A 24,978-nucleotide genomic window follows, 5' to 3' on the forward strand; every position below is an offset into this window, starting at 1 on the left:
CCTTTATCATATACATTACCATAATAGCACTTTTTGAGTTGTGTTGTGCTCTTCCAGTCTCCCATCTCTCTTCCATCCCCTCCTTTCCCCTTCTCTTTTCCTGTCCTACTGCGGGGAAATGTTTGTGTTATGCCCTTTTCTCTTTCAGCCTCCACCTTGCCTGTCACTTCCGAGCAAGGCCATTACTGAATTGCAATAATCAACTCCTCGAGGAAACCATTCATTCTCTCAAGCCATCATAGCTGAGTGGCCAGCGGCCCACAGGGGGTGGGTGGGTGGTGGTGTGTTGGGGGGGGTGGGTGCAGTTTACAACCGAGGTTTCACACAAGGAGGAGTTTCAGTCCTTTCCAAGAACATCAAGTTAAACGTATTCTGAGCACACAAACAGTGCTCAAAGGTCAGCTAGATGAGACGAGCAGAGCGGAGGCATAGACTGGTAAAGGAGCAATGGAACAACAGTTGAATGTGCACCAACAAATCTGATCTAAAAAAAGGGGATATCGTCAAATCCGTCATGTATATTTGTAACACGGTCCACAATGTGGGTACTAAGTCTGATTTGGTAAATGTGGATGTTTTAGCTGCATAACATGTAGAAAATGTCCTTTCAGGTTTAGAAGAAGTGACTGGTAAATGGTAACTCCCGCTCGTATAAGCTGGTAGCATAGCTAACTCCCGCTCGATAAGTGGTTAGCATAGCTAACTACCGCTCGGATAAACTGGTTAGCTAAGCTAACTACCGCTCGTATAAACTGGTTAGCATAGCTACTCCCGCTCGTTATAAGTGTTAGCATAGCTAGCATACAGAACTCAGTGGTGGTAGTCAAAGTTGTTTTTAACTGTAATGCAGTTGATTGGTAACGATGACAAGAACATGATTGGGGTTGACATCCATACAAGCATTAACACTCTGATTTTTACCTCAACATAGTGTGAAATACACATTACCAATAGCCTAATGTATGGTAATTTAGCTCCGGGCAATGAGGAGACTCGGTTTCTTTCCCCACGAGTTTCCAAGGTATCTCATTAGTGATGCACCGATATGACATTTTTGGCCGATACCCATATCCAATATTTTCCTTGCCAAAAAAAACTATACCGATAACCTAATTTTACAATTTAGCGGCGTTTTAAGCATCCTAGTACAGTTAAATAGTTAACACACACGGACGCAGCGGTCTAAGAGCACTGCATCTCAGTGCAAGAGGTGTCACTACAGTCCCTGGTTCGAATTCAGGCTGTATCACATTCCGGCCGTGATGAAAACATAATCAAAACCTATTTCTTTCACTTACTTGCTGCTGTTTTGTTGTTAATTTGTTCAGGATTTCTATGGAACGCCGTTTGGGTCTTTGCGTGTCAAAAGATATGTGTCAAATAACACTATTTGACGTGTCAAATAACTCTATTTGACCAATCAGGACTGAATATGACTGCACGTCTATAATAATTTAACGGAGTTCATTTTTTTGTTGTAGTTATTAAACATTGATTACACTATTCACTTGCATTTCATATGTCACAACGATTCATCAATACGTATGCTATTGAAGCTTGTAAAGTTGTCGAGCGCACCTACAGTGCTGGCCATGAAAAAAAGCACGCTAGCTCATGGATGCAAACAATGTTCTTCCCAAAAACACAGCAAAACGACATAATTTAGTGTCATCTAAATATCCCTAATTTATAAGACAGTTCTTATTTGATTAATGGTGTCGGACCTCTATGTGAAGCTCGCCACAATAGTGGACTTCTGCCGTAGCCTTCAAAATAAAACTATAGCTAAATTCTACTATTTGTATTAATTAGAATTGTTTTATTTTTTATTTTATTTTTTAACTAGCAAGTCAGTTAAGAACAAATTCTTATATTCAATGACGGCCTAGGAACAGTGGGTTAACTGCCTTGTTCAGGGTAGAACGACAGATTTTACCTTGTCAGCTCGGGGATTCGATCTTTGCTACCTTTCGTTACCTAGTCCAATGCTCCTAACCACTAGGCTACCTGCCGCCCCAATGACATACTTTTTTTTTGAAGGCAAACCGCAAATTCCACTATTGTGCCTAATCCTTATTGTGGCTAGCTTCACAACAACCAGGTCCGGTCGAAAATGACTGCAGTTTCAACTGGTCATTGTTTTCAGGTTGTAGCTTTTTTCAGGTGCTAGCTAGTTCAGCTAAGCTTGCTACCCAGAAGTTGCGGTCGAGCAAATTATGCTATATTTACCAACGCAGTATTAGTAAACATGTTCGTGGCCGGTGTTTGCTTGTTTGCAGACTTTTTGTGTCAGCTTTGACAGTGCTACTGTATCTTTTTGACAGGCAAAGACCCAATGGTGTTCCATAGTATGTTTGTCGTGAAGCTAATAGCAGTGACGCTATTACTGTGTAATTCCGCGTAGGGCAACATCTGAAAAATAGCCTACTTGGTAGTGTGCTGGTGCTCGACAGTCAGCGAAAGCCAACATCACCCACGGCAGAGAACAGTTGATTGTCAAGGGCAATGATTCCATTATATAGCTTTAATGGATTTCGCCTTTGAGTTGTCTCGCTGAAATTTTCTTACTCTTTCAAATGACTGCTCGACTTGTTGACTGCTCGATCCACACAGCAGACATTGTGGGCTAGGTTAGGAATGCTGTGTTGCAGTGGAGCGCAAAAATTTTACGTGGCATCATTACATCATGTACCTACGTAATATAGGTATGCAAGGTAGCTTTGACATCGGTTTTTAACATCGGGCCATACCGATGTTGGACTTTTTAGCTAATAATCGTTCGATTCTGATATGTTCACCAGATATATCGTGCATCCCTAAATTCAATTGTTTTGGTCGAGTTCGACATGACCTCTTTACAGCATCTATATTGGTTGACTGGCCTTGTGTGTCGCACGCTGCCGCCCCCCCCAACCCCTCGGCCACCCCAACTGTGCTTCTGTAAAGCTAATGTATGAACTGTGCAGATGTGGAAGCTGAGAACGTCGGGCATGTCAAAGAGCACATCATCTTGTAACTAAATAAGGTTGAGGATGTAGCTGTGAAGCCTTTGCCCTTTACATTTGTAGTTTGTTTCAGTTGGAGCGTCAATATCCCCTGATCTTATAAGGGTGCTGAAATTAGTTAACCTCAGGAAGCCTTTGAATATCTCAGCTGAGAGACAGTGAGTAACAGCAGACTTATTTCCTCAACGTTAAGTATTATACGTCTGTCGCCCCAGAAGGCCTGTGTCCATTGAGGTCTCATGACATGACGACTCTCGGCTCGTCACGACATATAACTGGTACAGATATAGCCCTAGGCTACAAACCTAATATACAGCATTATGGTCAATTCAAAATACATTATGATTCAGTCCATTAACCATCTAAAGCGATGGCATGTTTTAACATTTGATCAGTCATCAGTACATGCTGTGAGAGCGGAATGAAAACACAACATCTTCAAGAGGGTCGGGTTGAAAACAAGGACCCTCTCTTTCCCATTGCATAGATCATGACTTTCAAAAAAATAATTATATATACATTTGATTAAAGCAGCACATTCCCCAGATTTTCTTCTGCTTACGTTAGCAGGTTTAAATGTTTAGGGGCCGTGTTCTGATCACGCAGCAAATTTTCTTCCTGCATCCACCTTGACCTCTACCTTCCTGTGTGGCAAGCAGTCGCAGAGGGGAAGCCAGGTGTGTCAGGGAGGGGGCCCCCTGCTGCTCTGCGACCACTTATGGCCAACGATGGAGCCAACTTGAGGCATCATACCTGCCCTGATGGGAACTAACGGGCGGGCAGATTACAGTCGGCTATCTCCGGAGGGGAATCAACATGCAGGATGAGGCAGAGGGGAACCAGCTAAGGAGTTTCAGGGAGATTGATAGGCTGTAAGTGAATCAGCCTCTGTTCATTAGAGGCTGTAGAAAATGCCCCAGAGTGCTCCAGCTCAGGCTGCTGGGGATTGCTAATAGTCTGGGAGGAAGTTTAGCCCTTGTGAATTCTTTACGACTAGTTTCCGATGCATCTCATAGACTTGGACACAAAAACTTCCTCTGTGGGCTTTGTGTGACTTCACAGTTTAAAATGGAGAGGATCCTGTGCAGTGTGGGTAGAGTGAATTACAGACACACAAGTGACCCTCTGTTCTTCAGGCTCTGTGTTGCTAAGAACACTGTCAAGGCACTGTGTCAGGCGTCTGTCTGCACGGCATGTGTCAGGCCTCTGTCTGCCACGGGCATGTGTTCGAGGCCGTCTGTCTGCCACGGGCATGTGTCAGGCCGTCTGTCTGCCACGGGCATGTGTCAGGCCGTCTGTCTGCCACGGGCATTGTGTCAGGCCGTCTGTCTGCCACGGGCATGTGTCAGGCCGTCTGTCTGCACGGGCATGTGTCAGGCGTCTGTCTGCCAAGGCATGTGTCAGGGCCGTCGTCTGTCTGCCAAGGCATGTGTCAGCCGTCTGTCTGCCAAGGCATGTGCAGGCCGTCTGTCTGCCAAGCACTTGTGTCAGGGTCCCGTCTGTCTGCCAAGGCATGTGTCAGGCCGTCTGTCTGCCAAGGCATGTGTCAGGCCGTCTGTCTGCCAACCATGTGTTCAGGCCGTCTGTCTGCCAAGGCATGTGTCAGGCCGTCTGTCTGCCAAGGCACGTGTCAGCCGTCTTCTGCCTAGCATGTGTCAGGCGTCTGTCTGTCAAGGCATGTGTCAGTCCTAACTCACACCATAGGCATTGACTTGTCTTGTTAATGGTATTGGTCAGATAGAAAAGCGTGAGAAAGTTTGGAAAGGGCTCTTGGAATTTGACAGGAACTGAATCAGCAACTGCTGTCAGTCAGTTTGATACACATCAGTCAGTTTGGACATGTGCCCATTTCTATAGAATCACACTGGAGTGGTCAGGCGGGTGGAGATTCTGGAGAAGGGAAACTCCTATTATATAAGAAAACTGACATTTGAATTGTGCCTAATCTCTTCAGACAAGGGCTTTTCATCACATCCAGATGTGACCATTAGCTTTTAATCCAGATGAACAACACTCTGCTCAGTCTTCCTGCTAATCATGCTCTGACCCATGGAGAGGGAAGAGAGGGGAAATTAAAAATGGCGTCAGTGTGGAAACCCCTCCCTCTCTCTGAAAGAGGAAACGAGGAGTCATCTGGAACAACAGAGGCCTACTTTATCTGTTTCCATTCTAACTGGCATGAGCTTTTTCTGCCTCGCAACATTCACTCCACACACACAAGCTGCTTTAGAGAGCATAAATTCATTGCCAGTTCGCGTAAATAATCACCTTGGAGAGGTTTAGTGCCTTTGAACAGGGTGTCACACTAAAACACTGTGTGTGGTTTAACTATCTTTGTGTGGTAACAGAAGTCCTCACAAGGATAGTAAAACAAGGGGGTATTTTGCTGGTCTGCACAAGGAAATTATTATTTGTTTATAGGGTTATGATTAAGGTTAGGGGTTACGGTTAGGTTTAGGTATAGTTTTAGGGTAAGGTTAGATTAGGGTTTACTAAAAATAGGATTTTGGATGGTAAAATAATTATTTGATCCTCACACAAGGACAGCAATACAAAACTAACATCTTTGTCTGTCTCTGTCTGTCTTCTGTCTGCTCTGTCTCTGTCTGTCTGTCTGTCTCTGTCTGTCCTGTCTCTGTCTGTGTCTGTCTCTGTCTGTCTGTCTTGTTCTGTATGTCTTTCTGTCTGTCTGTCTCTGTCTGTCTCTGTCTGTCTCTGTCTGTCTCTGTCTGTCTCTGTCTGTCTCTGTCTGTCTGTCTGTGTGTTCGCGTCCGCAGCACATTTATTTGATGAGTGTTTCTACTGATGTATAATGTAGCTCCTACTAGGTTTCCCTGCCGTTGAGCTAATCTAACATTCCCCCTCTGAATGATGTATGAGATAAGATTCATCTGAACATTTTCTCAAACCAACCACTTCCTCCTCAAACACAAATTGTGACAGATAGGTAATTTTTAAGGGATATTTATACATGCAATTGTAGAACTGGAATTCTCTTGAAGGAAGCTTCCACTTTTTTTTTTAACACTTCTCAGAAATCAGTCTGTCACATTCATCTCACACGAAATGCAGAGGCAGAGAGGGAAAAAACGTGTGGCGTAATCAATTTGTGCCGTGAGAACCCAGTGGTGGAGGTACAGCCAAGGCTGCGGCTTGAGCAGCAAGGCATTTCCATGTAAAAATCTCCATGAGCACGAACATGTGAAGTTCATAGCAGCACATCACATTTGGTGTAAAATGATAGCTAACAGTCTATTTTTGATAAATAAATTGTTCAACCAATTTCCATCCTAAAAATGTGGAATAAGCAAAGGCTTTGGTTTCTGGTCAGACAGTTGGAAAATGGGTCTAAGAAAACATCTACCAAAAGTCTAAAAAGGTATTAGAAATACGGTGCCTTCAGAAAGTATTCACACCACTTGACTTTTTCCACATTTTGTTTTGTTTCAGCCAGAATTTAAAATTGATTAAATTGCGATTTTTTGGGGCACTGGCCTACACACTATACCTCATCACGCCAAAGTGTAATTATGTTTTTTGAGTCAATAAGTATTCAACCCCTTTGTTATGGAAAACCTAAATAAGTTCATGAGTAACAATGTGCTTAACAAGTCACATAATAAGTAGCATGGACTCACTGTGTGCAATAATAGTGTTTAACATGACTTCTGAATGACTACCTCATCTCTATAACTCACACATACAATTATCTGTAAGGTCCCTCAGTCGAGCAGTGATTTTCAAACACAGATTCAACCACAAACACCAGGGAGGTTTTCCAATGCCTCGCAAAGAAGGCAACTATTGGTAGATGGGTAAAAATAAAAAAGCAGACATTGAATATCCCTTTGAGCATGGTGAAGTTATTAACTTACACMTTGGATGGTGTATCAATACACCCAGTCACTACAAAGATACAGGTGTCCTTCCTAACTCAGTGGCCGGAGAGATGGGAAACCGCTCAGGGATTTCACTATGAGGCCAATGACGACTTTAAAACAGAGTTTAATGGCTGTGATAGGAGAAAACTGAGGATGAATCAACAACATTGTAGTTACTCCCCAATAATAACCTAATTAACAGAGTGAAACGAAGGAAGCCTTTACAGAATATTAAAAAACATGCATTTTTGGAACAACACACTAAAGTAAAACTGCAAAAAATGTCGCAAAGAAATTAACTTTGACCTGAATAAAAAGCGTTATGTTTTAGCCAAATGCAGCACAACAACACTTCACTGAGTACCATGTTCCACATTTTCAAGCATGGTGGTGGCTGCATCATGTTATGGGTATGCTTGTCATCGGCAAGAACTAGGGTGTTTATCATAAAAATAAATGGAATAAAGCTAAGCACAGAAAAAATCCTAGAGGAACACTTGATTCAGTCTGCTTTCCAAACAGATACTGGGAGATGAATTCACCTTTCAGCAGGACAATAACCTAAAACAAGGTCAAATATACAATGGAGTTTCTAACCGAGACGAAATTGAATATTCCTGAGAGGCCTAGTTACAGTGTTGACTTTTAAATCGGTTTAAAAATCAAATGTCAAGAGGTGAAAATAGCTGTCTAGCATTGATCAACAAACAAATTGAAAGCTGTAATTGCTGCCAATGGTGATTCTAACAAGTATTGACTCAGGGGGTTGAAAACTTATACAGTACCAGTCAAAAGTTTGGACACACAAGGTTGGAAAAGCATTCCATGTGAAGCTGGTTGAGAGAATGCCAAGAGTGTGCAAAGCTGTCATCAAGGCAAAGGGTGGCTACTTTGAAGAATCTCAAATCTCACATTTATTTACATTTGTAAAAAAAAAAAAAAAATTTAAAGTCCTTGAGCATAGACTTGTATGGTTTGTTTAACTTTAAAATCAATGGTCTCTGGCAGTGACATTCTGTTAAAGTGCAATTGACCAGCAGTAAACAGGATATCGTCTTGAGCATGAGAGCACTTGACACGTTTTCCCATCGGGCTCCCGAGCGGTGCAGCAGTCTAAGGCACTGCATCTCAGTGCAAGAGGCAACACTACAGTCCCTGGTTTCGAATCCATGCTGAATCACATCCGGACGTGATTGGGAGTCCCATAGGGCGGCGCACAATTGGCCCAGCGTCGCCCGGGTTTGTTCTTAACTGACTTGCCTTGTTAAATAAAGGTAAAAATAATAATAATAATAATAATAATAATGCAGTGTTCACTACATCTAGTCTGCGACCAGTCAGATCTTCACCTTTACACATGAATCTCACAGAGGTGCAATAATGCAGAATTCAGCGTTTTTCAAAAATATCTGCTGCGTTTTATAACCACAGTTCACTCTAAATCATTCATTTTAAAATGAAAATGTTGTGCTTCAGTTGCACTTCTCCACTCACTCAGATAAGATATGATTGCTCGTCTTGACCAATCTAATTTCCACATTCACGAACGGGCATTCAATCAGCAGACAGCACTGTGACGGCGATACTTTACTTTTCTCCGAATGTAAATTAAAATGCAAGATTAACTTCAAGCAAAACAGAAAGAAATGTAGCTGGCTACGCTCTATGATAAACATGAGAAATCTGATGGCAGAATCTAGTCCCAATTTAACACCTGCTCCCTACTAGGTGTAGAATCTAGTCCCAATTTAACACCTGCTCCCTACTAGGTGTAGAATCTAGTTCCAATTTAACACCTGCTCCCTACTTAGGTGTATAAATCTAGTCCCAATTGAACACCTGCTCCTACTTAGGTTGTAATAATCTAGTCCCATTTAACACCTGCTCCCTACTAGGTGTAGAATCTAGTCCCAATTTAACACCTGCTCCCTACTAGGTGTAGATCTAGTCCCAATTTAACACCTGCTCCCTATTAGGTGTAGAATCCAGTCCCAATTTAACACATGCTCCCTACTAGGTGTAGGAATCTAGTCCCAATTTAACACCTGCTCCTACTAGGTGTAGAATCCAGTCCCAATTTAACACCCTGCTCCCTACTAGGTGTGAATCCAGTCCCAATTTAACACCTGCTCCTTACTAGGTGTAGAATCTAGTCCCAATTTAACACCTTGTTCCTATTAGGTGTAGAATCCAGTCCCAATTTAACACCTGCTCCCTACTAGGTGTAGAATCCAGTCCCAATTTAACACCTGCTCCCTACTAGGGTAGAATCTAGTCCAATTTAACACTGCTCCCTATAGTGTAAATCCAGTCCCAATTAACACCTGCTCCCTACTAGGTTAGAATCCAGTCCCAATTTAACACCTGCTCCCCTACTAGGGTTAGAATCCGAGTCCCAATTTAACACCTGCTCCTACTAGGTGTAGAATCCAGTCCCAATTTAACACCTGCTCCCTACTAGGTGTAGAATCCAGTCCAATTAACACTGCTCCCTACTAGGTGTAGAATCCAGTCCCAATTTAACACCTGCCCTATTAGGTGTAGAATCCAGTCCAATTTAACACCTGCTCCCATTATGTAGAATCCAGTCCCAATTTAACACCTGCTCCCTATTAGGTGTAGAATCCAGTCCCAATTTAACACCTTTTGCTCCCTATTAGGTGTAGAATCCAGTCCCAATTAACACCTGCTCCCTACTAGGTGTAGAATCCAGTCCCCAAACTACCTGCTCCCTACTAGGTGTAGGATCTAGTCCCAATTTACACCTGCTCCCTTTTAGGTGTAGTCCGTCCAACAATTTAACACTGCTCCCTCGTAGGTGTAGAATCTAGTGCCAATTAACACCTGTCCTACTAGGTGTAGAATCTACACCCAGGTGTAGCTCATAGAGGGGCCCCAGAGGATGACCCCTTGAATCCAATGATGACAACCCATTGGAAAGGCTTTTAGCCTATTTACATTTTCTTGTCAAGTATGACTGGGGATTTTTGTGAAAACCATTTTGCTAAATCATCTGCCAAGGACCAGAAGTCAAGGCTAGCTGTGTCCTTACATGCTGGGGACTGCTAAACTGAACTGCAGGGTACTGTAGCGGGAACGAGTCAGACTTGGCCCAGTGCTGAAATCACAGTCAGTAACCACAAGAATGTAACAGCTTCTGTTATTATCCCTGGAGGAGAAAATAACATGCTCTTCCCACTCCCTCACTATTACAGAATACATGAAATCTAAAAAACAGCCAGGTTTGTAGATGCTGACAGGAACAGTCCTATGAACTCTGAAAGAATAAAAGGAAGCATTATAGCTTCTACAATCAACTACCTTGAAAACAGATGGAGCATGAGAGTGTACTATTCTGTGAAGTGGGGCAACTACCAAAGTTTATAAGCAAAGCTCGCAAGCACAAATACCCTACATACATTCTGTACAGAGAGACCATGGTTAGTGTTATTACAGGACCATAAATGCTTGCTCTCTTTTCCTCTCGTTTGGCTGTGAGCTAAGGGCGGGTTAGCCAAAGTAAAGTAAAGGCAAGTCAAGCATGCATATTAACAGAGCAGAGTGCAGAAAGCATGTCTGTTGTCGGTATGGGAGGTGGTGCAGGGTTTTGTCTAGAAGGGTACAGCTTTTGTCAAAATTGTCTTTTCGTTGTAGGTTTTGGATTACTTACACAACAGAGCTAAAATGCAAAAAAAACGACTTTTTACATCAAATTTGACAAATGCTGTATCCCATCTAGACATGACTGTGGTGCGAAGGGCGTTTCTCAAGCTTCCTCACGTGAACACATCCACTGGAACACCATGTCGATAGGAACTTGAAACTAGGTTCCCCACTCTCTGACACACGCACGCACACCTGACATTTTCACAGCCCCTGGCTACATTTGGCACCATCACCATAAATACATAGACTGAGGGAAGTTATGGAGAGAAGAAAATACTTTTCCAACAACTCTGCCTCTAGAACAGGTTGAACGTAGACATGAATTCAGGGTTCCAATGGAAGGCGGAAAGAAAACACCTGGAATTGAAGGAGAAAGCACTTAACGCACTACAGTCTTATTTTTGGATTGCAGCGTATCCTTATTTAATTTGGACATAGATTTTTGTTTCCTCTATGGGTGTCCAATCCAAATACACAGCGGATAAAAACTAAAAACAGTTCCTAAATTGCTTACATTCCAAAATGACTATGTTTGTCAACTGTCTCACAGCATGTTCGGTAGAGACCCATGAATGGTGTAGTATTTCAGTATACTCTTAACAGTGGCTGTCTAGAGTGGCATCAGCCCGAGGACTGGAACTCTTGTGGCATTTGAAGCTGTGCATCGATATGGTTAAGAGCTTGTCTTTAGTGGCTTAGGTTACACAAGCAGCACTGATAGAGAAACAGGAGATYCTCTGTTCTGAAGTCTCTCCATAACACCTCAGGGCCACCTTACCCAATAAAGCGAAGGTAACTGAACTAAATGACGATCGCCCGTAACACTCACTTATGAAGTCATTATGAAGTGCTTTGAGAGGCTAGTTAAGGATCATATTACCTCCACCTTACCCGACACCCTAGACCCACTGCAATTTGCATACCAAGCCAATAGAGACACAGAGGATGATATTGCCATCACACTACACACTCTCCTTTCCCATCTGGACAAGAGGAATACCTACGTCAGAAAGTGGTTCATTGTCTACAACTCAGCCTTCAACACCATAGTACCCTCCAAGTTCATAATTAATCGTGGGGCCCTGGGTCTGAACCCCGCCCTGTGCTACTGGGTCCTGGACTTCCTGACGGGCAGCCCCCCAGTTGGTGGAGGTAGGCAACAACATCTCCACTAAGCTAATCCTCAACACAGGGGCCCCACAAGGGTGCGTGCTCAGCCCCCTCCTGTACTCCCTGTTCACCCATGACTGCGTGGCAACGCACACCTCCAACTCAATCAAGTTTGCAGACAACACAACAGTGGTTGGCCTGATTGCCAACAACAAGACAGTCTAAAGGGAGGAGGTGAGGGCCCTGGCAGAGTGGGGCCAGGAAAATAACCTCTCTCAACATCAAGAGAAAACGAAGGACCTGATACTGGACTTCAGGAAACAGCAGAGGGAGTACGCCCCATCCACATCGACTGGGCCGCAGTGGAGAAGCCAAAAAGTTTCAAGTTCCCCAGTGTACACATTAGAGGTCGACCGATTATGATTTTTCAACGCCGATACCGATACCGAGGTAAGTTGCTAGCTATCATTAAACGTATCTTATAAAAAAACAATCAATCTTAACATAATCACTAGTTAACTACACATGGTTGATGATATTACTAGTTAATCTAGCTTGTCCTGCGTTGCATATAATCGATGCAGTGKCTGTTAATTTATCATTGAATAGCAGCTTACTTCGCCAAACGGGTGATATAACAAGCACATTCGCGGAAAAAAAGCACTGTCGTTGCACCAAATGTGTACCCAACCATAAACATCAATGCCTTTCTTAAAATCAATACACAAGTAGATATTTTTAAACCTGTATATTTAGTTAATATTGCCTGCTAACATGAATTTATTTTAACTAGGAAAATTMTGTCACTTCTCTTGCGTTCTGTGCAAGCAGAGTKAGGGTATATGCAGCAGTTTGGGACGCCTGGCTCGTTTTGAACTGTGTGAAGACCATTTCTTCCTAACAAAGACCGTAATTAATTTGCCAGAATTGTACATAATTATGACATAACATTGAAGGTTATGCAATGTAACAGKAATATTTAGACTTAGGGATGCCATCCGTTAGATAAAATACGGAACGGTTCTGTATTTCACTGAAAGAATAAACGTTTTGTTTTCGAAATGATAGTTTTCGGATTTGACCATATTAATGACCTAAGGCTCGTATTTCTGTGTGTTATCATATTATAATTAAGTCTATGATTTGATAGAGCAGTCTGACTGAGCGGTGGTAGGCAGCAACAGGCTCATAAGCATTCATTCAAACAGCACTTTCCTGCATTTGCCAGCAGTTCTTCAAGCATTGCACTGTTTATGACTTCAAGCCTATCAACTGCKGAGATTAGGGTGGCAATACTAAAGTACCTATTAGAACATCCAATAGTCAAAGGTATATGKAATACAAATGGTATAGAGAGAAATAGTCCTATAATAACTACAACCTAAAATGTTAAAAAGGAACCACCAGCTTTCATATGTTCTGAGCAAGGAACTTAAACGTTAGCTTTTTTACATGGCACATATTGCACTTTTATTTTCTTCTCCAACACTTTGTTTTTGCATTATTTAAACCAAATTGAACATGTTTCATTATTTATTTGAGACTAAATTGATTTTATTTATGTATTATATTAAGTTAAAATAAGTGTTAATTCAGTATTGTTGTAATTGTCATTATTACAAATAAATAAATAAAAATCGTCCGATTAATCGATATCGGCTTTTTTTGGTCTTCCAATAAAATCGGTATCGATATCAGCGTTGAAAAATCATAATCGGTCGACCTCTACCTACCTCACAAACTTTTACCGATGCACCATTGGGAGCATCCTATTCGGGGTGTATCACCGCCTGGTACAGCAACTGCACCGCKCGCAACCGCAGGGCTCTCCAGACCACGGTGCGGTCTGCCCAACGCATCACTGGGGGCACACTGCCGGCCCGTCAGGATATCTACAGCTCCCTGTGTCACAGGAAGGCCAAAAAGATCATCAAGGACCTCAGCCAACCGAGCCACACCCTGCAATCATCCAGAAGGCCAGTGCATCAAAGCTGGGACCAAGAGACAGCTTCTATCTCAAGGCCATGTTAAATATCATTAGCCGGCCTCCACCTAGTTCCCTGCCCTGAACTAGTCACCGTCAATATGCGGCTACCACCCGGTTATTCAACCCTGCACCTTAGAGGCTGCTAACCCTATGTACATAGACTTGGAAACTGGTCACTTCAATAATATGTACATACTGTTTTACGCATTTCATATGGTATAATGTATTCTAGTCAAGGCCATCCTATTCAACTATTGCTATACTATTCTAGCCTATGTATTCTTCAGATATACTACATATTCTATCCACATATGGTCCAAATTGTCTATACATCCTATCCCACACAATCTGTTACTCCGACATTGCCCGTRCTAATATTTCTATATTTCTTAATTACATTATTTTACTTTTAGATGTGTGTATTGTTGTGTATTGTTAGATATTACTGCACTGTTGGAGCTAGGAACACAAGCATTGCGCTACACATGCAACATCTACTAAATGTGTATGRGACCAATAAAATTTGATTTGAGGAGTGTGGGGGGCTGGGTTAGTGCTATCCAGGATCCTTGGGACTTGCCTACCCTAAACCTTATAAATTTCAACTTCAYATGGGGTGTCGTCAGAGTTGGGACGTCCCAAGGACTCTGTTTAGACTTTTCCTACTGGGTTGGGGAGAAAGGAGAGGGCAAGTCACAACAAGCACAGCAGTAGATATGAGCAAAACGTAGCGCAAGAGCAACATGCCAGAGATGTCAGAGGTTGGATGGGTGCGCTATAGAAGAAGAGGCCTGTGTTTTTTTTTTTAAGGGAAGACAGTCTTAATTTCAATACAGGGGAAATGCAGTCACAGGTTTGCCATTAGAAGAGTACAGAGCATTGCCTAGATTCTTTAGGCATCAAAGTGAYGGAAGGACCATGATCTGACCTCCGGTTTGTAAACACTGGTAAACCTGCTCTGGAACAAACAGCGATAAGGGTTCATACACCTAGCTGAAACAAAGGGCCCTTACACCACAACCTTTAGAATCAGCCAAATCCAATCTGAACCGTTTGAAGTCTTTAACAAGGTTTGCAAATGTAAAGTTCTCTTCCTAACATATTCAGAACCATTGCTGTTGCTGCACAAAACTCCACCTGAGTTTTCCCTGGACAGTTCCCTGTGTGTATTCTGTCCTTTATTTTGACAAAGTCCGGCTGTTTTTAGGACATCAAACATGTGACAAAGTATTCACACCCCTTGACTTATTCCACATTTTCATGTGCTACATGATGACCAAACCGTCTCCGAGCGTGTATCCGGTTGCACATACTGAGTTTGTCTATCTCCACCAGACGCGGTCAGGACACGCAGGTTATTATCAAAAACCCTGAACCAACAATGATCATTCTTTTGAGGACAGGTCGAAACACATATGAAACATTCTTGGACATTTAGATATCTAGCTTGCTGTTGCTAGCTAATTTGTCCTGGGATATAAGCATTGGGTTGTTATTTTACCTGAAATGCACAAGGTTCTTTTATTTGCCGGACTTTTGTAGAATTTTGAGTCACACAAAATCGTGTGTTCTCTACTGCGACAATTAATCTACAGATAAAATGGGAAACCTAGTTAGGTTCTAGTAATCTCTCCTCATTCAGTCTTCTTCAGTGGATGGCAACCAACTTTAAGTTACATTACAGCCACCAACTGGACAGGTGTGTGGACCTATTTCATCTTTCAATCACCCACATGGGTATATGCTCTTAAAAACCAATGAGGAGATGGGAGAGGCGGGACTTGTAGCACGTTCTATAAATTCTATTTTAGCGCATGGCTACACAGATGCTTGTTGACTCACACGAGCATTTCAGATGAAATGATTGAATAACATGTATGTGTACATTTATTTTGCAATGCTCGTGCAAACAATGCGMGAGGTGTGGTCAGCATGTTACAAAGTGGGATCAAAATTAATTTAATTGTAATGTTTTGTCAACGGGGCGGCAGGTAGCCTAGTGGTTAGAGCGTTGGACTAGTAACCGAAAGGTTGCAAGATCAAATCCCCAAGCTGATAAGGTAAAAATCTGTTGTTCTGCCCCTGAACAAGGCAGTTAACCCACTGTTCCTAGGCTGTCATTGTAAATAAGAATTTGTTCTTAACTGACTTGCCTAGTTAAATAAAAGGTTTAAAAAAAGAGCTACACAAAACACTAATGTAAAAGTGGAAGAAAAATTCTAACATTTGTCAAATACTTATGAAAAATAAAACACCAACACTCATATACCTTGAATAGATAAGTATTCACACCCTTGAGTCAATACTATGACGAAGCACCATTGGTAGCGATTACAGCTGTGAGTCTTTCCGGGTAAGTCTCAAAGAGATTTCCACACCTGGATTGTGCAGCATTTGCACATTATTCTTCAAGTGCTCAAATTTGTTGGTGATCATTGCTAGACAACCATCATGTTGGCCTAAACTAGCCCACAATGTCTGCTGTGTGGATCTATTTCGAAGTTTCAAAGGAAGATAACAAAATGGCCATATGCAAGGTTTGTGAAAGTGAAAACMTTCAATACCACAAACCTAATMACTCATTTGAAAGTGCATCACCCCCAGATGTTCAGAGACTACTTASAACAAAAGCAGAAATAAACTACACGCAAACTTCCAACAATTAAACAAGTTCAAGTCAAGCAGTCATTTGAAAGAGTAAGACCCTTTCAGCGAAATACATTAACGCCAAGATAATGGAATTCATTGCCCTTGACAATCAACCAATCTCCGTTGTGGATGATGTTGGTTTTTGCCGACTGGTCGAGCACCTCGAGCCTCGGTACATACTACCAAGTAGGCGCTATTTGTCAGAGGTTGCCCTACCGGAGTAACACAGTATTGTTGAAACGCACATCCATGAGCTACTTGCTATGGGCGTCACTGCTATTAGCTTCACGACTGACATTTGGACCAGCGARGTCAGCCCCGTGAGCATGGTGAGTCTGACAACACAGTGGGTCGACGAGGATTTTGTACTGAGGAAAGCCGTATTGCATGKTCAAGAACGTGCTGGTTCTCATACCTCTGKMGCCATTTCAAATGGCATTTGAGAGCATGTTTGAAACATGAACACACTCCTAGCMCCATTCYAACAACTGACTGGAGAKATAAGCTCATCAACTGCATCTGCAGCAGACGTGATACCCTCTGTCATGGCATTGAAACYCCTGCTCAACAAAACTGCCCACACAGACAGTGGGGTTAAAACTTGCAAAAGTACTCCACAAGAGGCTGTGAACAAGCGATTCGGTGACATTCTCTCTGAGCCTCTATACTGTGTCGCCACCATGTTCGATGCTAGGTACAAGGACCGCTACTTCGATGCAGATAAGAAACAYGGTTTACGTGAAAAGTTTCATACACAGCTGGACAAGATGGAAATGGACACAGTGACAGTGCGCACCGAGGAAYAGAGGCTACAGACAGAGCTGAAARTTCACTGCTTGACATGTATGATGAAATCCTGGTTGAGAATGAAATGACTGAACAAATGAACAACGAAACAGCACAGCAAGTAAGTGAAAGAAATATGTTTTGATTATGTTTTACTGGTAATAGGGACATACGTAAATGCCAACAAAATAACTTTTTGGTCAGTGTGGTGTGGTGTGTGTGTGTAACCTGTATTTAACTAGGCAAATCAGTTAAGAACAAATTGACGGCATACCCCGGCCAAACCCGGACCAATTGTGCGCRGCCCGACTCCCAATCACTGCTGGATGTGATACAGCCTGGAACCAGGGACTGTAGTAACTAGAGGTCGACCGATTAATCGGAATGGCCGATTAATTAGGGCCGATTTCAAGTTTTCATAACAATCGGAAATCGGTAATTTTGGACGCTGTTTTTTTATTTATTTTTAACACCTTTATTTAACAAGGCAAGTCAGTTAAGAACACATTCTTATTTTCAATGACGACCTAGGAACGGTGGGTTAACTGCCTTGTTCAGGGGCATAACGACAGATTTTTACCTTGTCACCTCAGGGATTCAATCTTGCAACCTTACGGTTAACTAGTKCAACGCTCTAACCACCTGCCTCACGAGGAGCKCGCCTGTTACGCGAATGCYGTAAGAAGCCAAGGTAAGTTGCTAGCTAGCATTAAACTTATCTTATAAAAAACAATCAATCAATCATAATCACTAGTTATAACTACACATGGTTGATGATATTACTAGTTTATCTAGCGTGTCCTGCGTTGCATATAATCGATGCAGTGTGCATTCGCGAAAAAGGACTGTCGTTGTTTTTTTTTTTATTTTGTTTTTTTTTTTCTCAACGTGTACCTAACGATAAACATCAATGCCTTAAAATCAATACACAGAAGTATATATTTTAAACCTGCATATTTACTAAAGAAATCCAGGTAGCAGGCAATATTAACCAGGTGAAATTGTATCACTTCTCTTGCGTTCATTGCACGCAGAGTCAGGGATATGCAACAGTTTGGGCCGCCTGGCTCATTGCGAACTAATTTGCCAGAATTTTACGTAATTATGACATAACATGAAGGTTGTGCAATGTAACAGAAATATTTAGACTTATGGATGCCACCCGTTAGATAAAATACGAACGGTTCCGTATTTCACTGAAAGAATAAACGTTTTGTTTTCGAGATGTAGTTTCGGATTCGACCATATTAATGACCTAAGGCTCGTATTTCTGTTGTTATTATGTTATAATTAAGTCTATGATTTGATAGAGCAGTCTGACTAGCGATGGTAGGCACAGCAGGCTCGTAAGCATTCATTCAACAGCACTTTCGTGCGTTTGACTTCAAGCCTATCAACTCCCGAGATTAGGCTGGTGTAACTGATGTGAAATGGCTAGCTAGTTAGCGGCGTGTGCGCTAATAGCGTTTCAAACGTCACTCGCTCTGAGACTTGGAGTAGTTGTTCCCCTTGCTCTGCATGGGTAACGCTGCTTCGAGGGGGCTGTTGTCGAGTTGTTCCTGGTTCGAGCCAGGTAGCGGCGAGGAGAGGGATGGAAGCTATACTGTTACACTGGCAATACTAAAGTGCCTATAAGAACTCCAATAGTCAAAGGTATATGAAATACAAATCGTAAGAGAAGAATAGTCCTATAATTCCTATAATAACTACAACCTAAAACTCATGTTAAAAGGAAACACCAGCTTTCATATCTTCTCATGTTCTGAGCAAGGAACTTAAACGTTAGCTTTCTTACATGGCACATATTGCACTTTACTTCTTCTCCAACACTTTGTTTTTGCATTATTTAAACCAAATTGAACATGTTTCATTATTTATTTGAGGCTAAATTGTTTTATTGATGTATTATATTAAGTTAAAATAAGTGTTCAGTCAGTATTGTTGTATTGTCATTATTACAAATGTAAAAAATATTAAAATAAAAAAAATCGTCGATCCTTTTTTGGTCCTCCAATAATCGGTATCGGCGTTGAAAAATTATAATCGGTCGACCTCTAGTAGTGACGCCTCTTGCACTGAGATGCAGTGCCTTAGACCACGTGTGTGTGTGTGTGTGTGTGTTAACTATTTAACAGTACTAGAATGCTTAAAAGGCTACTAAAATGTAAAATATCACTATCATTTTTTTTGTCAAGGAAAATATTGGATATCGGTATCGGCCAAAAATGTAATATCGGTGCATCCCTAGCTGTAACGTAACAAAATGTGGAAAAAGTGAAGGGGTCTGAATACCTTCCGAATGCTAAGCTGCATCTCAAATGGCACCCTATTCCCTATGTAGTAATGCATTACTTTTGACCAGGGCCCATAGGATGTCATTTGGGAAGCCGCCAAAGCCTGCTATCCAACTCAATGTTGATATACAGCACAAAGGCTTCAGAAAGAGGAACCACCCTCTATAAATCAAGTCTAAGCTGAACCATGTTCTGTGGTCTCTCTTCATGTGGAATATCATGGCTACACTTCATCTTTGCTTTCTGATGCACAATAACAGAAATGGAAGAAAGCTCCTCCTCACTCTATTTATGTTTTCATACGCATGGATGGTGACATGCCCTCTTCTTCCCCGTTGTTAGTCCATTAATAGGTCCTAACCCTCCCTATACAGTAATCACCACAGATCATGCTAATCCTTTAATGTTCGTACCTGTTCTTTTCTAAGCCACAGCAAACTCAGCCATGACCCAGAGCGCCGCTATGCTACGGCAGGCAGCCCCCAGGGCCCGTAATCTCTTAATCTGACCTGGATGATGTGAGGATGTTTGAGTCACACTGTCCGTAGTGCCCAATATGAACCCTCACAGCTGGAGCAGATCACCTTCCTATGGTCTAGCAGTGGGCAGTGTACTGGGCGTAGCTGGGCAACAGGCATCGCCAACATGCTCAGTAGAACCACTGGATGGGGGTTGACTAAAACTGTCTATTCACTATGAAATAGTGCAATACCGTCTCCAACAAGCACACACAGATTCTAACTCACTGTATCCAATCTAGGCAAACAGAACAGTCTATCTTTCAGGGCTGGACTTTAACACAAAGGGTGTGCCAGATTGGGCCTTCCCACAGCTGGCAATGGCAATCACACACACGTGGCTTTTTATAGGTGATTCATTGTGTCATCTATTTCATCTCATTCTCTCGATTCCCTACTGGTGGTGTATCAGTCATGAGGCAATCCTCTCTTGTCCCAGTGGTGCACCCTAAATAATCATTGGCTGGGAATAGAAGTGCAAATCCATGGTAACGGAATTACGCTGAGACTCAGATTTTTCCCTTTACAATGTACCTTTCCACTGAACATTTTACAAAAACACATTTACAGGAATAATGTTGCAGCTCAAGTTTGGTAACCTTAAAACAGTGAGATTTAACCACAGAGATCCTATTAAATTCAAAATTCTATGGATTTTACCATAATTCTGTTACCAAACTTGATTTATTGTGTAAATTATTTGAAGTAGTCATTGTGTTGTATGGTTTGTTAAACTTTTAAATCAATGTTTTGTTCGGCATACATCTTAAAGTGAAAAACAGGAGTCTAGGAGTAATTCCATTTGCGTGGAATTACCCCTCTGTAAATCAAGTCTAAAGCTAACCATGTTCTGTGGTAATCCCTTTACTGTGGAATTGCTCTGAACTAAATGCTGCATCTCCAACAATATAATCACAAATGTTCAACATGGGAGTAGGTGCACTGAGCAGGTTCAATTCAGTTGACAGCAGGTGGTCAGAAGCTCCTACAGTTTGTCTCTCCCTCTCTCTACCACACTTTTCAACAACTTAAATCTGTACAACAGGTGAGTAACCAATAACATCATTAACATGCAGCAAAAATGCTATTTCATCTGATTTGTTATGCATCTGTCCAGCGCAAAAGAGACAACAGGCCTGTGAACTAACAATAGGTTCTGAATGAAAGGACTGGTTGAACCTTTCCACCCTACCACGCCTGTGTTTTAGAGCATAAAGCTGTTACACTATGCTCCAATTAGGACCTTTGATTAAATGTGAAGCCTARCATCGTCTGCCCTGGAGAATGGGGTTCTGTTAATTGTATATGTCTGAGAGGTTTTTTGTTGTTGTTGGTAAAAGGGTCTTTCTATTCTGGTCCCTCTTCCAAGAATTAAGTAGCTGATTTTGGGAAATGGGAAGGATAAAGAGTTAAAGCCAGTTGTGGATTTAACTTTGTTATATCAGTAATTAATGTTTCATTTCAAGGCACAGTGTAGTCCAGTACAAACAGGAGTGTGTAGAACCAGCTGTCACTCATCCCTCTGTGGACTGTCGCTTAGCTGATGAATACCCTTCATTTAGCTGGCAATCCAGTGATCATCACAGAGTTAGGAAGCGAAAAGATTAGCCAAAACACATTTGAATCGGAGATGTGAGGCTGTGAGAGATGGGAGTGTAAACACAGCTGTGTTTTGCCTTTTAGAGATTTGCTGAAACGGGTGTGATATCCGGCCGGCCGACCCAACGGCCACTTCGTTATGGATTGCCACACAGGCTGTCTCTGCAAGGGGTGCTGACAGGGTGTGCTGCACACATGACAACACTGCTGTAACACCCAGCGCAAGCATGTAGCTTTCATTGCAGGGCTAACTAAACAGAAAGTGTCAGAGCTAAGAGCTGTCTCCTGTTAGCCTGCCTCCTCTTGTCTCAAACAGAGGTGGACCTGAGCCAAGTCAACACAGCTGTCAATCTTGGAGCTGCTGCCTTCTCAGAGTAGCTTACCTGGGTTGAAATGTATTGACTGATTGGTGTAGTTAGATCATCCACTAGACTAGGGATTGTCTAAGAGAACATGGCATACGATCACAGGTTTATCTCATCCCCAACCTATAGCTGTATTTTCACTTATGATAAACTGAAACAAGGATGAGAATGGCATTCCCATTGCCCGGCATTCCCAAAACCATTGTGTGAGCATAATAGGGCTACAAATTCTGCCTCTTTAGCTTTGTTACTGTCATCCCAGCAGTAATGTTAGCCAACCTCATTGTAGATTAGCTAGCTGTGTCCCATCAATCTCCCTGTGGATTCGTCCATGCTCATGTTAGCAGGTGTAGTCTATCCCAATTATCCCCGCACCTGGGACCCTCTCTCCCCCTCCTCCCACTCTACCCCCAGTCCCAATACCCCACCCACACTCCACTTCAAATCCAGGGATGCCTAGTTCCGGTACACAACCTATTAAGCCATGGCTCTCGCCACCGGCCATTTTTCGATTACCAGCTGGGTCCCCATAAAAGGTTTTATTCTAGTGTACACAGAGGCATCTCTGCTGACACAGACAGTCACAGTCTCTTATTGCTTCTTTACACAACACTACTTTGACGACACAAACTAGGTCCAGGATACATCTCTTTAAGAGGGCTAACTAACTCTCTTTAAGAGATGTATCCCACACAACATATCTACACCACATACACCCCTCTGAGTGGTAGAGTTTAACGACAACAGCTCTCCCACACCACATGTCCATGCAAGAATTACCTTAATGCCAATAGACAGACATCATTTTTGCTCTGTTATGAAAGGCTTTTAAAATATCCACACYATTGAGAATCATTGCATTAATCAAGTGTGCACCACTATGTGCAACATGGATTKGATGAGAACTTCCTGTATAGTTTGAAATTCTTTGTCTATATACTATGTTGTTTTAAGGTATGATAATAGCTCCACACATGAAGCAGGAATGTGGCATTGGCCACACCACATCCAAGGCTAGCATAAACAAAAACGTTGTAAATCTGATGTTGAACAGAGATAGACCTCACTAGACATATTTTACTCATGTAAATCCACCCTTTGGCATGAATCTGATTTCTCTCTGAATCCTGGACGTGATCTCCTTAGGATTTTGTGAAGCAAAGTAGCAATCTATGGGGGCCTTGTTAGATTAATGAAATGAGGACAGGAAAAATACAGAGGTCCTCTTTGGACTACAAAGCAGCCCGTCATTCAGCGTGTAAGGGAGGAATAGGTTCGATTGAATGAGATTCGGGGACCTGAGAAAGCCAACCAGTACACATTTGCGAAAAGTGAGAGGTCCGGTCTTGTGATGTAGACTATCATTCATTCAGGCAGAACTCGGACAATAAAACATAAACAAATTATTGATGTGGAATTCAATTTGCTTTCACGTAGTGACATGTTCGAGCTCGCAGGCTGAAATCAGTCCAGGTACGCTCTCGATGCGCTTCCACAAACATTAATGTGGCATGTCTGACGATTAAGTAATTGTAAACGCTGACCACATTAGCTAGCTACATAATTTAATTATGGCCAAATTCAGAAAATACAGATTAACCATCGATTTACTCATTTGAAACAGCCCTCAGTAATGTCAGAYGGAAGGAAACCCTTGACGAATGCTTGTAACGTTAGTTCTCCCTAATGTTGTTTCAAAATGACCAACAAGAAAGTGACATGATTGATACAGCTGTCAGTACAACGCAACTGCAACCTGGTTGAACAGTTGTGAGTGATCACATACTGTACTGTCTTTGGTGATAGAGGGCCATGCGGATACAGTAACTGGATGCTAATTATGACAATTTAGGCTCTGTTGTAGGCTATTTTAGAATGGGTTAATTTAGTTAGCATCATAACTAATTTAGCTAGCTGCGTAATTAAAATATAAATATCTAGTCAAATGCCTAACTAGCTACAGTAGCTAGTTCCAACATGATCCAGAATTGGATTAGCTAAATACTGTTAGRTTGCTATTCTCCTTCCATAATCTGTCAAATTTGAGCTGGCTAAATCTAACGTTAGCTGAAGTCTTGTGAATACCTTTAACGTTACAGTGAGATAGTAACGTTACAGTAACAGTAGTGAACAGTTTATTTTCATCATTTCCAATAAAAACCCAAAGGCATAGCCTACATTGGACGCGAGTATAGGACAGTTCAAAAGTGCAACTAGAAAAGTTCGCAAAACATTTAGCTATATCTTGGTTGGGTTTATGGACAGCAAAAGTTACCTAGCAATTTAGCTAGCTAACGTTAGCTAGTTACTTCATTCCCATCTAACGTGAACTTACTGTACAGTAACTAACAAGCTGCATTACTTTTCAGTACAATGTGGCTCTAAGGAGTAACGTTCTCGCTTAGCTAGGTACTGTAGCTAGTTGGTCAAATATCTTACCGTCATAAACAGTTCCAGAGGCGTCCAGTTTTTAAGGAATATGGTTTTCTTACAGCGGGAAATGAGTTTAGGGTGAGGGACTGAAAATCCAAGTTCAGTTCACCCGCTGGGAACTCCGACAAAACCTCATTTTTATCACTCCGATCCTTCAGCTTCATACATTCAACTGTCTGCGGGCCCTTTACTAGTTCGAATATGCGACTAGCTCGGCGACGAATAATCCACACACAACATACAGCAACCATTGGCTACAGCGAACCAGCAGGCATCTCAGACCGAGTGAATGATATTTACAATTCCTTTGATTTGTAAATGAGAGGGTATGAGCGACATAAATGTTGGGGGAAAAAGTGTATTCCGGATTGCCGAATAGCGTCTCTGACTTTCTCAGCGGAGTCCGTTGTCAATGCACGCTCACTGCAGCAGAGGCAACAGCATAGCAACGTACCGGCGCAATCTCCGTAGCGCCACCAGTGCACGGGGGTGGAGTCACAGGACAGGGAGGCGTGGTTTTAATTTGTTAAATCGCGAGTGAGCATTCCTGTAATTTTTCCACTACTTTTCATGCCATGTTATTGGTATTTTGCCGGTTTTATAGATTTACCGAATGTATTGTGAGAACTGTGGCATCACCTTAGAACATTGTGCYGCCAAGGTCACTGAAATCTAAAAGCAACAG

General features: G+C 42.2%; 1 protein-coding gene across 1 annotated transcript in view; it reads right to left on the reverse strand.

The window, feature by feature from the left end:
* LOC111959491 (tyrosine-protein phosphatase non-receptor type 4-like) overlaps nt 1-24,720 on the reverse strand; it is a 102,911-nt gene extending 78,191 nt beyond the window's left edge. Inside the window, exon 1 of the mRNA XM_023981103.2 lies at nt 24,300-24,720. The gene's annotated coding sequence lies outside the window, so the exon portion shown is untranslated. The remainder of the gene's footprint in view (nt 1-24,299) is intronic.
* Nucleotides 24,721-24,978: the final 258 nt, after the last annotated feature.

Source organism: Salvelinus sp. IW2-2015, linkage group LG36, assembly GCF_002910315.2.
Source record: "Salvelinus sp. IW2-2015 linkage group LG36, ASM291031v2, whole genome shotgun sequence".
NCBI lineage: Eukaryota > Metazoa > Chordata > Actinopteri > Salmoniformes > Salmonidae > Salvelinus > Salvelinus sp. IW2-2015.